This window comes from Aquarana catesbeiana, linkage group LG01 (genome assembly GCF_042186555.1).
Source record: "Aquarana catesbeiana isolate 2022-GZ linkage group LG01, ASM4218655v1, whole genome shotgun sequence".
NCBI classification, from domain to species: Eukaryota; Metazoa; Chordata; class Amphibia; order Anura; family Ranidae; genus Aquarana; species Aquarana catesbeiana.
This window is the reverse complement of record NC_133324.1, coordinates 81,729,393-81,739,659: the sequence shown is the minus strand read 5'-3', so window position 1 is coordinate 81,739,659 and position 10,267 is coordinate 81,729,393. Positions and strand designations below refer to the sequence as shown.

The 10,267-nt window shown below is 44.3% G+C and overlaps 1 pseudogene; it reads right to left on the bottom strand.

Moving 5' to 3' along the window:
- Positions 1-1,408: 1,408 nt before the first annotated feature.
- LOC141124463 (U2 spliceosomal RNA) lies at positions 1,409-1,551 on the bottom strand (annotated as a pseudogene).
- Positions 1,552-10,267: the final 8,716 nt, after the last annotated feature.

Here is a 10,267-nt window from a genome sequence, read left to right as displayed (position 1 = left end):
TGAAAAGCCAAAATGTTTGCAGTTACTTGAACAAGAGTAGAGAAGAAACTTTAGAAAAATATTATCTCGCTTTCTGTTGTGTCTCTTGGACATGTGACAAAGACAGCATGTAAATCTGACAGGGATTGTAAATTCCTTTCTCCCCTTTAAGCTGACTAACAGAGTATTTCTCCTCTGGCTGCAGCTCGTCACTCCTTGCTTGATGGACAGTGCAGGGAGAGGAGAGCATAGAAGAGGACTGGGATTAGCTGCCTTTGTAGACAAGGGATTGGACCTGCCCCTGGCATCTGTGTAGCCGAAGACTTACATTAGCCACAAAGACAAACACACAAAAAAAGTGCATCTCTAGTCTATCTCCCAAAGATGTAGGACTCTATCCTGACCCCCCTCCCAGGGTGCAAGGCTCCTGAAAGTTGAACAGCTTAACTTGGTCCACCTAGCCAAATAGCCTGGCGGACCCCTCTCCTCGCCGAAGCTGACCGACAAGCAATAGGTGAGGGGCTCCCCTGAAGTAAGACCCCCCGATTCAGGGGAGGAAGGAACCTGATGGCTACACATCCTCCCCCTAGACTTCAAGGTAGGCTCTAAGACCCACACCCTCCATCAAAGTGAAAGAAAAACTAACTAAAGGGCATAGTGACAAAATGAGGAGAAAACTAATATTAATAAATAGTGCCCAATGCCCATGCACTGGCTAGACCTTGCGCCCTGGTAGCAAAAATTACCCCAAACTTAAAGTACAACTAAACACAAAACCTTTTTTTTTTAGTTTTGGATAGAGTGGAGAGGGATTAGAATGCTGTAGAAAGTGAAAGTAAAAGAAAATCCCAAATTTTGGCTTGTCCCCATAAAAGGTTCTGGTGACCTGGGGGTCCCCAAGGGATTCCCTTAATTTGCGGGGATTTCCTCTTACTTCCAATTTTGGCTATGTGGCAGGAAGTAAAAGTAAATCTCCCCAACGGAACACGGATGGCAAAAAATAAACTGACAGGGGTTATAACCCTTACCTACTCTATGCAAAATGAAAACGTTTTGCCTATAGTTCTACTTTGACCAAAAGGCCTAACCTAACTGACACATAATCACACACATAGGTTGGACTTGATGGACTTGTGTCTTTTTTCAACCTCACCTACTATGTAACTATGTAACCCATAGAGATGCAGTGCAGAAAAAAATGAGTGGTGATGTGACCTTGTTTTCATTCACACTGTGGGTTTCCCAGGCCCATAGTGTTACTAAAAGCATTCTGGGGTGACCAACTCTCAGGGGGCACAGACACCACAGGTTCTCTGCCTTCCCAGCCCATGGCCAGACCAGGCAGCACCATTCAAACGAGGAGACACTGGGCACTCCTGAACCACACCTTACATGGTGCATGCTCATTCCTCACCTATCGGGAAGGTTCATCAAGTCCCCCATAATACCAGCAGAGGTACTGTATAGCCAGCCATTCCTACCAAAAGGCCAGGAGGACAGTGTAGTACCACTACTGGACAGTGATAAGAACAGATACCACACTTGATCTTACCCAAAAAGCCAAGAAGTGATTCCATTGGTCACTGTCTTACTGGAAGCCCATCCACCGCCAGCATAAAGGAGAACTAAGCCACAGGGCCTAGGGAGCAAAGGTGCTGCTAGCAGCCAGGTACAGCGTGGGTCATAACTGGTGCAGAGCAGGAGGACCCAAATAATCCAGAGGCTCCTCCGAAAAATAAAATTTAAGTTTAGATATACTTCTTTTTCGCTAAGATTTTGCATTGCAATGTCATAAAAGGCATCATGCACATTTAAATCACGGCATAGGAATGTCAAGTAGTATGACCAGGAACATCGATAACAATCTCTCTCCACATTTATTTATCACTTCAGGCCTGGCAATGGGAAACAGTGACTCAAATATTGTGGTTATAATGCAAATATTGCATCAGCGGGGAAGGAGCGTTGTTTAACAAAGAATAATATTACAAGCCTTCTCACATCTCTCTTCTGCAGTCTTACAGACATAAGAGTTATTGCTTTAATGAGTTATTGCTTTCAGACATAAACCAGACAGTGTTACTTGGCAATTACATGAAAATAATCATTTGTTCAGCTTCTGTCTTCTGCGAAACTATCATCAGCTTGATCATAGACGCCCTCATTACTGTTGATCCTTAGCTATTTAAAGCTGGACTTCAGTCTTGCACAATTGTACAGGCTCCTCTCCTGTATTGAAATTGCTTACTCTGATTTCACTGCACACTGCAAGCTTCTCACAATGTGCGTTAGAAGTCTGATAGAGTCTGCCTTCTTGGCTGGGGAACATCTCATCCAACATCATCTAGCCAGCCTGACTGTCCTTGACCCACCTCTTTCGTTCATTGGATTTCAGTTCTTTCAATCATGGAGGCTTAGCATCCCACATAGGCATTGCATGCAAATACAGTCTGCATAGAAGCATTATTCTTCAAGACAGACATCCAGAGCTGTTTTAATGCATGGGCACTGCCCAGGGGCCCCAGGGTTATGGGGGCCCCATGATAGTATTGCATTACATCATACTTGACAACTGTCCCGGATTTGCTGGGATAGTCACTCTTTTTACTAAGCTTTCCCAGGGATGACTGTGTCCCGGGCAGCTTCCCGGAACCTGTACTGTACCCTCCCGATCCCCCCTGGACTTTGTCCTTCTGTCTCCCCTCCTGGACTGCATGAGTGCTGCCGGAACTGGGGAGCTACAGTTCATCGAGGGAACCATGAATGCCAACATGTACTGTGACATACTGAAGCAGAGCATGATCCCCTCCCTTCGGAGACTGACCGCAGGGCAGTATTCTAACATGATAACAACCCCAAACACACCTCCAAGAGGACCACTGCCTTGCTGAAGAAGCTGAGGCTAAAGGTGATGGACTGGCCAATTATGTCTCCAGACCTAAACTCTATTGAGCATCTGTGGAACATCCTCTAACAGAAGATGGAGGAGCGCAAGATCTCTAACATCCACCAGCTCTGTGATGTCGCCATGGATGAGTGGAAGAGGACTCCAGTGGCAACCTGTGAAGCTCTGGTGAACTTCTTGCCCAAGAGGGTTAAGGCAGTGCTGGAGAATAATGGTGGCCACACAAAATATTGACACTTTGGGCCCAGTTTGGACATTTTCACTTAGGGGTGTACTCACTTTTATTGTCAGCGGTTTAGACATTAATGGCTGTGTGTTGAGTTATTTTGAGGGGACAGCAAATTTACACTGTTATACAAGCTGTACACTCACTACTTTACATTGTAGCAAAGTGTCATTTCTTCAGTGTTGTCACATGAAAAGATATAATAAAATATTTACACAAATGTGAGGGGTGTACTCACTTTTGTGAGATACTGTATATCAGGGATATGCAATTAGCGTACCTCCAGCTGTTGCAGAACTACAAGTCCCATGTGGCATAGCAAGACTCTGACAGCCACAAGCATGACACCCAGAGGCAGAGGCATGATGGGACTTGTAGTTTTGCAACAGCTGGAGGTCCGCTAATTGCATATCCCTGCTGTATATGATCATTTGCCAGAAGAAGAAGCAAGTGAGCGTTTGCAACGCGGGCGGAGTATATTACCAACAAAAATTTGAAAACAGCAATGGTAATTATGAGGTTTCCTGTGTCGGAGCATAGTGTAAGGATGACAACAGCAATGCAAAAAAGGGAGCCAATTGACACATAAATTGCGTGCTCTCCAAAAAAGGGGTGGGGGGAAGTGTAAGGTACTAAATGCGATCTAAGGTGCAAAGAGCATTACCAGCCAAAAAGTAAAAACTTCTGTATAGTGAATAGTTGGCATCACATAAAAGTAATGTGGAGACATCCACAGGAAGAAGGAGGAAAGCAGGAGAATGGAAGACACAGGAAGAGAAAAGTAACGAAAAAAAGCCATGACCTGTCTAGCCACCACTCCCGGTAAGCCCTGGAGCAGCCAGAACTAAGAGATTGGAGATATTGTATCCAAGGATTCCAGACTCTCTCAAACCTTGGAGAGGTATCCCGGAGGAGAGATGTGCAATAGGTTTAGTTCTGAATTAGTTTTTCGACAAAATTCAACAAATTTGTTAATTCGGAAATATTGAAACGTTCAGTAACATCCAAATTTAAATGGCAATTCCAATACCTATAATTTAATATTTAGTTATTATTAGTTATTTTTATTATACAGGATTTACATAGCGCCAACAGTTTGTGCAGCGCTTAACAAAATAAAGGCAGACATTACAGTTACATTACAATTTGGTACAAGAGGAATCAGAGGGCCCTGCTCATTAGAGCTTACAATCTAAAAGGGGAGGGTAAATTGATACAAAAGGTAATAGCTGTGGGGGATGAGCTGATGGAGGAAGTAAAACAGTGTTATAAGCAGGATAGGCTTCCTTAAAGAGAAGGGTTTTCAGGGATCATCTAAAGATGGATAGATTAGGGGACAGATTGGGGTAGGGAGTTTCAAAGGATGGGAGAAGCTCTGGAGAAATCCTGGAGACAAGCATGGGAGGAGGTGACAAGGGAGCTAGAGAGCAGGAGGTCTTTGGAGGACGGAAGAGAGCGGCTTGGTTGGTATTTTGGGACTAGGTTAGTGATGTAGCTGGGGGCAGAGTTATGGATGGCTTTGTAAATTATTGTTAGTACCTTGAATTTTTTTCGTTGGTTGAGTGGAAGCCAGTAGAGGGATTGGCAGAGAGGGGTGGAGGACACTGAATGGTTGGTAAGGTAGGTGAGTTTTGCAGCGATATTCATTATGGACTGAAGGGGGGATAGTCTATGTAAAGGTAATCCAATGAGGAGGGAGTTGCAGTAGTCGAGGCGAGAGATGACCAGGGAGTGAATTAGAAGCTTGATGGTGTCATTAGTTAAGAACAGGCGTATTCTGGAAATGTTGTGGAGGCTAGTTAGTTATTATTTTGGATTTTTGAATTGAACATATTGAATTTGAAGTTACAAATTTATTCGAAATAATGAATTTCGATCATAACAAATGACCCGAAAAATGATAAAAAAAAAAACAAATGAAATGAAAACGAACAAATTTTTCGACATGCACATGTCTATCCCTGAGTATCCTGAGTAGCTTTTTGTTGTGCACAAGGAAAGAAGAGATGGCAGCACTTCCAGCGGAAAAATCCAAGTCTTTATTGAAAATCCATTAAAATCAGGTACAAGACATGCACAAACAGCTCTTGGCAAGTCAGCAAAAGAATTATATTTTTATGCTGGAAGTGTCGTCGAAATCTCTTCTTTCTTTGTGCACTTGTATCCATAAATGCTTGACCTTACTACAAGACCACCATGTATGAAACATTGAGCCCACTTGTCCACAACCCCAAAAACAGATGGCTGAGGAATCGGGTACATTCTGGAGAGGAATTTAGGCATCAAGTACCAGCAGGTTACAACTTTGAAACTCGCCTCTACCAGCAAAACATTTAATATTCCGTCTGTATGCCCTTACTGGCCAACCTCTCCACTCTTCGTCAATTTCTCTCCCAGGCTAGCATATAGGGTAATTTACCTGTGGCATTAAGAATGTTTTTATACAGCTCAGAGAAGCTGCCCCTCTGGTTCTTACTGCTATAGCCCCTGTTTTTAAAAGCAACCCCAATGGAGAAATCAGTAGTGGGATGTTTTATAGTTCTGAGATAATGTGATATTTTCTGCAAGCGATAAGTCTCAGAGGTCGGCATGTCGAGCTGCTGAGTAAAATAAGAGACAGGGTGCAACCGCCTATGGTCAAGGAAAAGTCCAATGTGATACAGAACTTTATTTAGTCACCATTGAAATTCTAAGGATCGTGGGCCGGGAGGGAATGTCGGATTGTTAAAGAGGGGTGCAATGATGGTATGTGGGGATCGGAGTGAGGCTGATTTACATAATGCATCCCACAGCTGCAACGAACGGAACAACATAGGACAGGGGATTGTCCATCGCTGGGGTTGTAAGATTTCCCTTCAGTTGCTGCTTCGGTGATGCAAGAGGAGAGCTCTACAAAGTGAACAGAATTCTCCCCTTAAAGCGGGGTTCCACCCAAATTTTGAACAATATCTGTATGTATTCTCTTCCTTGCCTAGATGCTGACATGCCGTTTAAAAAAATTTAAATCGCCGTAATTACCTTTTATTTTTCTATTCTTCTTTGCACTTCCTGGTTCTCCTCCCGTGGGAGTAGGTGTGTTTCTAGCCTCTCCCAGACTCCTGGGAGCTAGTCTCAGGCTTCCCAGGATGTCACTGAGCATGTGCAGGAACGAGCAGTGGATGCTGGGAGCACAGCATTCACTGCATCCAGGAAATAAATGCTTGTGGGCTTCAAATGCCCACAATGAAGATGGAAACCGCCTGCAGTGAATAATATAAGTTATTCTTTCCAACGAAATCTGACACAGGCGGACATATTACACACAATATGTGAGTAGGTAATGCTGAGAAGAAAAGTTTGTGAATGAACTCAAAAAAAAAAAAACGATAGATAGGTGGACCCCCGCTTTAAACAACTGTGTCAGGAACGGTGTCATTACTGGTTTCACCCCTGCTGGTGGCACTGTTACGCTCAGCACCAAAAGGTGTAGTTCTGGTGGCCACCAGTGGGTGTATCTCTGCCAAGACTACCAACCAGCTATTTCCCCCTGAGGCAGATACGATATCCCTGTACCGACACTAGTTGGGGAGGGGTCAGGAATACACAACAAGACATCTTGTAAGCTAAGGAGGACGCTCGTATCATCCCGATACCACCCTGGTATAATCTGCTACATGTTTATCACAGAATGGTGCACTGACGCACCTGATATATGTGAGTATCCCAGATAGGGATCTTTGCTTTAGTGAAATGAATTGTTTAAAACGTCATTGCACTATCGAGTTTTTCCTTTCACATATCCCAGATAACTATGCTGAGGAACCCAGGAGCCTGACATTCTAAAGAGCCCAGAGGTGGTTCACATGCGTGCTTTGACTTAGCTTAATCGCAAAGTCGCAGGCTCCAAGGTGAGCGTTTACTACCTAAGGGGGGCACCTGAGTGAAGACACCCCAGCACGTCTTGGATCACACTTTTTATTGTTCTTGAATTACACAAACTTTTATCATGTTACTAGAGACGCAGTTGTATGTGATTTGGATGCGATTTATATGCACACGTATGAGCACGTTGTCTTATGATTTGAATCACATATTCCCTGCAGTGTTGTTTATATTCAGCACAGTCATTCACAACCTATTTGGACACTATATATTGCACAGGAGCACTTTTTTCCTTTATGTTATTTGTTTATGGTTTTAAACACAGTTATGCACAAGGCACTTTAAATTGATTTTGTGTGTATATCATATCCATGTATTAGTTATATTAATTTGATTAATTTTACTTAGTTTTAGTATACACTACAATCTATATAAAATTAGCGCAGCATATTCAATGAATGTATTTATCTTTGCAGGATATATGTGACGTGTTCAACGCTAGCAGCTTTTAGATAATTTATGGATCTTTCACGATACATGTGACAAGCTTAATACCATTAGTCTTTGGGTCATTTAAACCACTTTAAGCATCTAGACAGTGGTGGCTCGCAGGATTTCTTTCTATTTTTGTTAACCAGCTATCAAGCACACCTGTTGGGGTTTGCTGGACTATATAAGGCCGCCCTTAACGAAGGCTCAAATGCTTCAGAATTCCATAGCCTCGTCCCTGCCTGAACCTGCTTTTGTCCTGGACTCCGTTCCATGTACCCTGTCCTTGAGACCTGTTCCCTGTACCTGCTCCCATTACGGTCTGTTTCCTCATACCTGGTTTCTGTTCCCCTTTTGCTTTTGTCCCTGCCTGGGTTATTTATGTTTGTTTCCTGTGCTTAGGAATATATAATTGTTAGTTAGTTGTCTTTGGGGTTTTGCTGTGTCTTGTACCTATTACTTGTTTATGGTTTGTATTTGGTTTGCATGTGTGTTGTTATCTTAAATAAACTTACTTTTTTCACTTACTCATTTGTTCCTGATTCCTTGGTGCAGCCCAACGATCTGATCACCTGTATTGGATGTCTGTGTATGGCATCCCCTGACAGAATTCTGAAGCCATTCAATCAGATCGGTTGCACCTGGGAATTGGGTCTGAGCACTTGCTAATTACTGAAAGATCTGGAAGATATTCTGTATTTTTCGCTCCTGGCAACAGATGACAGAGATTTTTGTTATCAGACATTAAGTAAACACACTAAGGAGCAGTTGTTAGAACACATCCGTCTAGCTCATGTTTTTATTGATCAAGGCAGTTTTCTGTTTGAGGACGGATAACCATTGATTCAGATCTGTACAGCGTTGGCCCTGCCTGGTGCCTCTGGGGGAGGTGATGACTATACACCCCCTTTTAGTGCAGCTCAGGTAGTCTTTGGTTTGGCTACTGGAAGATGACTCAGCTTTTTTCTTTGAGCAATACTCTGCTTGTCCTCAACAGGTGCTTGCAGAATGTATTGATTCAGTGCAGTCTCTGGTCAGATGAGCAATGTGCAAACCTGATTTGGTGCAATCATTATTACAGGCTTGGTCAAGTTTGTTGTACTCAGCCTCTATCAGCTCCCAACCACCCTTTTCTGTGGCTAGATACCAGCCTGCTGGGATGTCTTCCTCTCCTTTACTCCCAACAACCACAATTGCCGCCTAATACACCCTTCTACCAATGAAGTACCAGTACCCTGTTTCCTCCTGCTGCACCTACCCTGCCTTTAACCCTTCTGCTTCTTCTCGGCTGCGTCCATCAGCTCCACTAAATCTCCCTTCAAAAACTGCTCCCTCTGTTTTACCATCCTTCTTCTCTTCGCTCCTACCACCTGCATCCACTACCTACAGCCCTGTATCCACATACAAATCTTCAGTGGCTAAAACCAAAAAGAAGCAGAATTTTTTCACAACCCATACCATCCTACCTACTATTATCCAATCCTGCCTCCATATCAGCTCATCCGTTCCAATGCCCACGGTCCAGCCTGAAGTTCCGCTGCCCAGCTTGATGCGCCTCTGCCCGCTGCCCAGCTTGATGCGCCTCTGCCCGCTGCCCAGCTTGATGCGCCACTGCCCAGCTTGATGTGCCTCTGCCCGCTGGCAAGCCTGCCGCCCAGCCTGATGACCCGAAGCCTGCCGCCAAGCCTGATGACCCGGAGCCTGCCGCCCAGTCAGATGACATGGTGTCTGCTAAACCTGTTCCTGATACTCAGGTTGTCGCTGATGTTTTCCTGACTGATGCCCATCTTGCCACTGTTTCAGTTCTGCTTATCACCCAGCCTGAATGTAATGCCCCTGTGTGTTCCGCCTCCGTTGCCCTGCTAATTCTCATTTCCGGATCCAAACTTCCTGACCCTGGTGGTGGGGTGTGTGTCCTATTTTCAGCATCTGGTGGCACGTCCCCCAATGAACTAAAGGACTCTGGCCTTGGAAGTGCGAAGAAGTCCGCAGACTCAGTAGGGAAACTTCTTAGGGTGTTTCCGCACCCACGCAGACTGTCAAACCAAGGGCTGAATAGAGCATCCAGAGGCCACTCCTTAAGGAGGGGGAACTGTCAGGAACGGTGTCATTACTGGTTTCACCTGCTGGTGGCACTGTTGCGCTCAGCATCAAAAGGTGTTGTTCTGGAGGCCACCAGCAGGTGTATCCCTGCCAAGACTACCAACCAGCTATCAAGCACACCTGTTGGGGTTTGCTGGACTATATAAGCTTGCCCTTAACCAAGGCTCAAATGCTTCAGAATTCCATCTGCTAGCCTTGTCCCTGCCTGAACCTGCCTGAACCTGCTTTTGTCCTGGACTCCGTTCCATGTACCCTGTCATTGAGACCTGTTCCCTGTACCCGCCCCCTGCTCCCATTAAGGTCTGTTTCCTCATACCTGGCTTCTGTTCCCCTATTGCTTTTGTCCCTGCCTGGGTTATTTATGTTTGTTTCCTGTGCTTATGAATATATAATTATTACGGTAGTTAGTTAGGTGTTTTGGGGGTTTTGCTGTGTCTTGCACTTATTACTTGTTTATGTTTCGTTGTTCGGTTTGCACATGTGTATATATCTTAAATAAACTTACTTTTTTCACTTACTCCTGATTCCTTGGTGCAGCCCAATGATCTGATCACCTGTATTGGATGTCTGTTTATGGCATCCCCTGAAAAACTGTCACAGGAACAAGTACCTTTGTTGGAATATTTTTGCTAGAGAAAGAAATACTTGGAACCTCTGTCAAGTTTTTATTTCTGTCTGAGATACCATTACATAAATGAACTCTC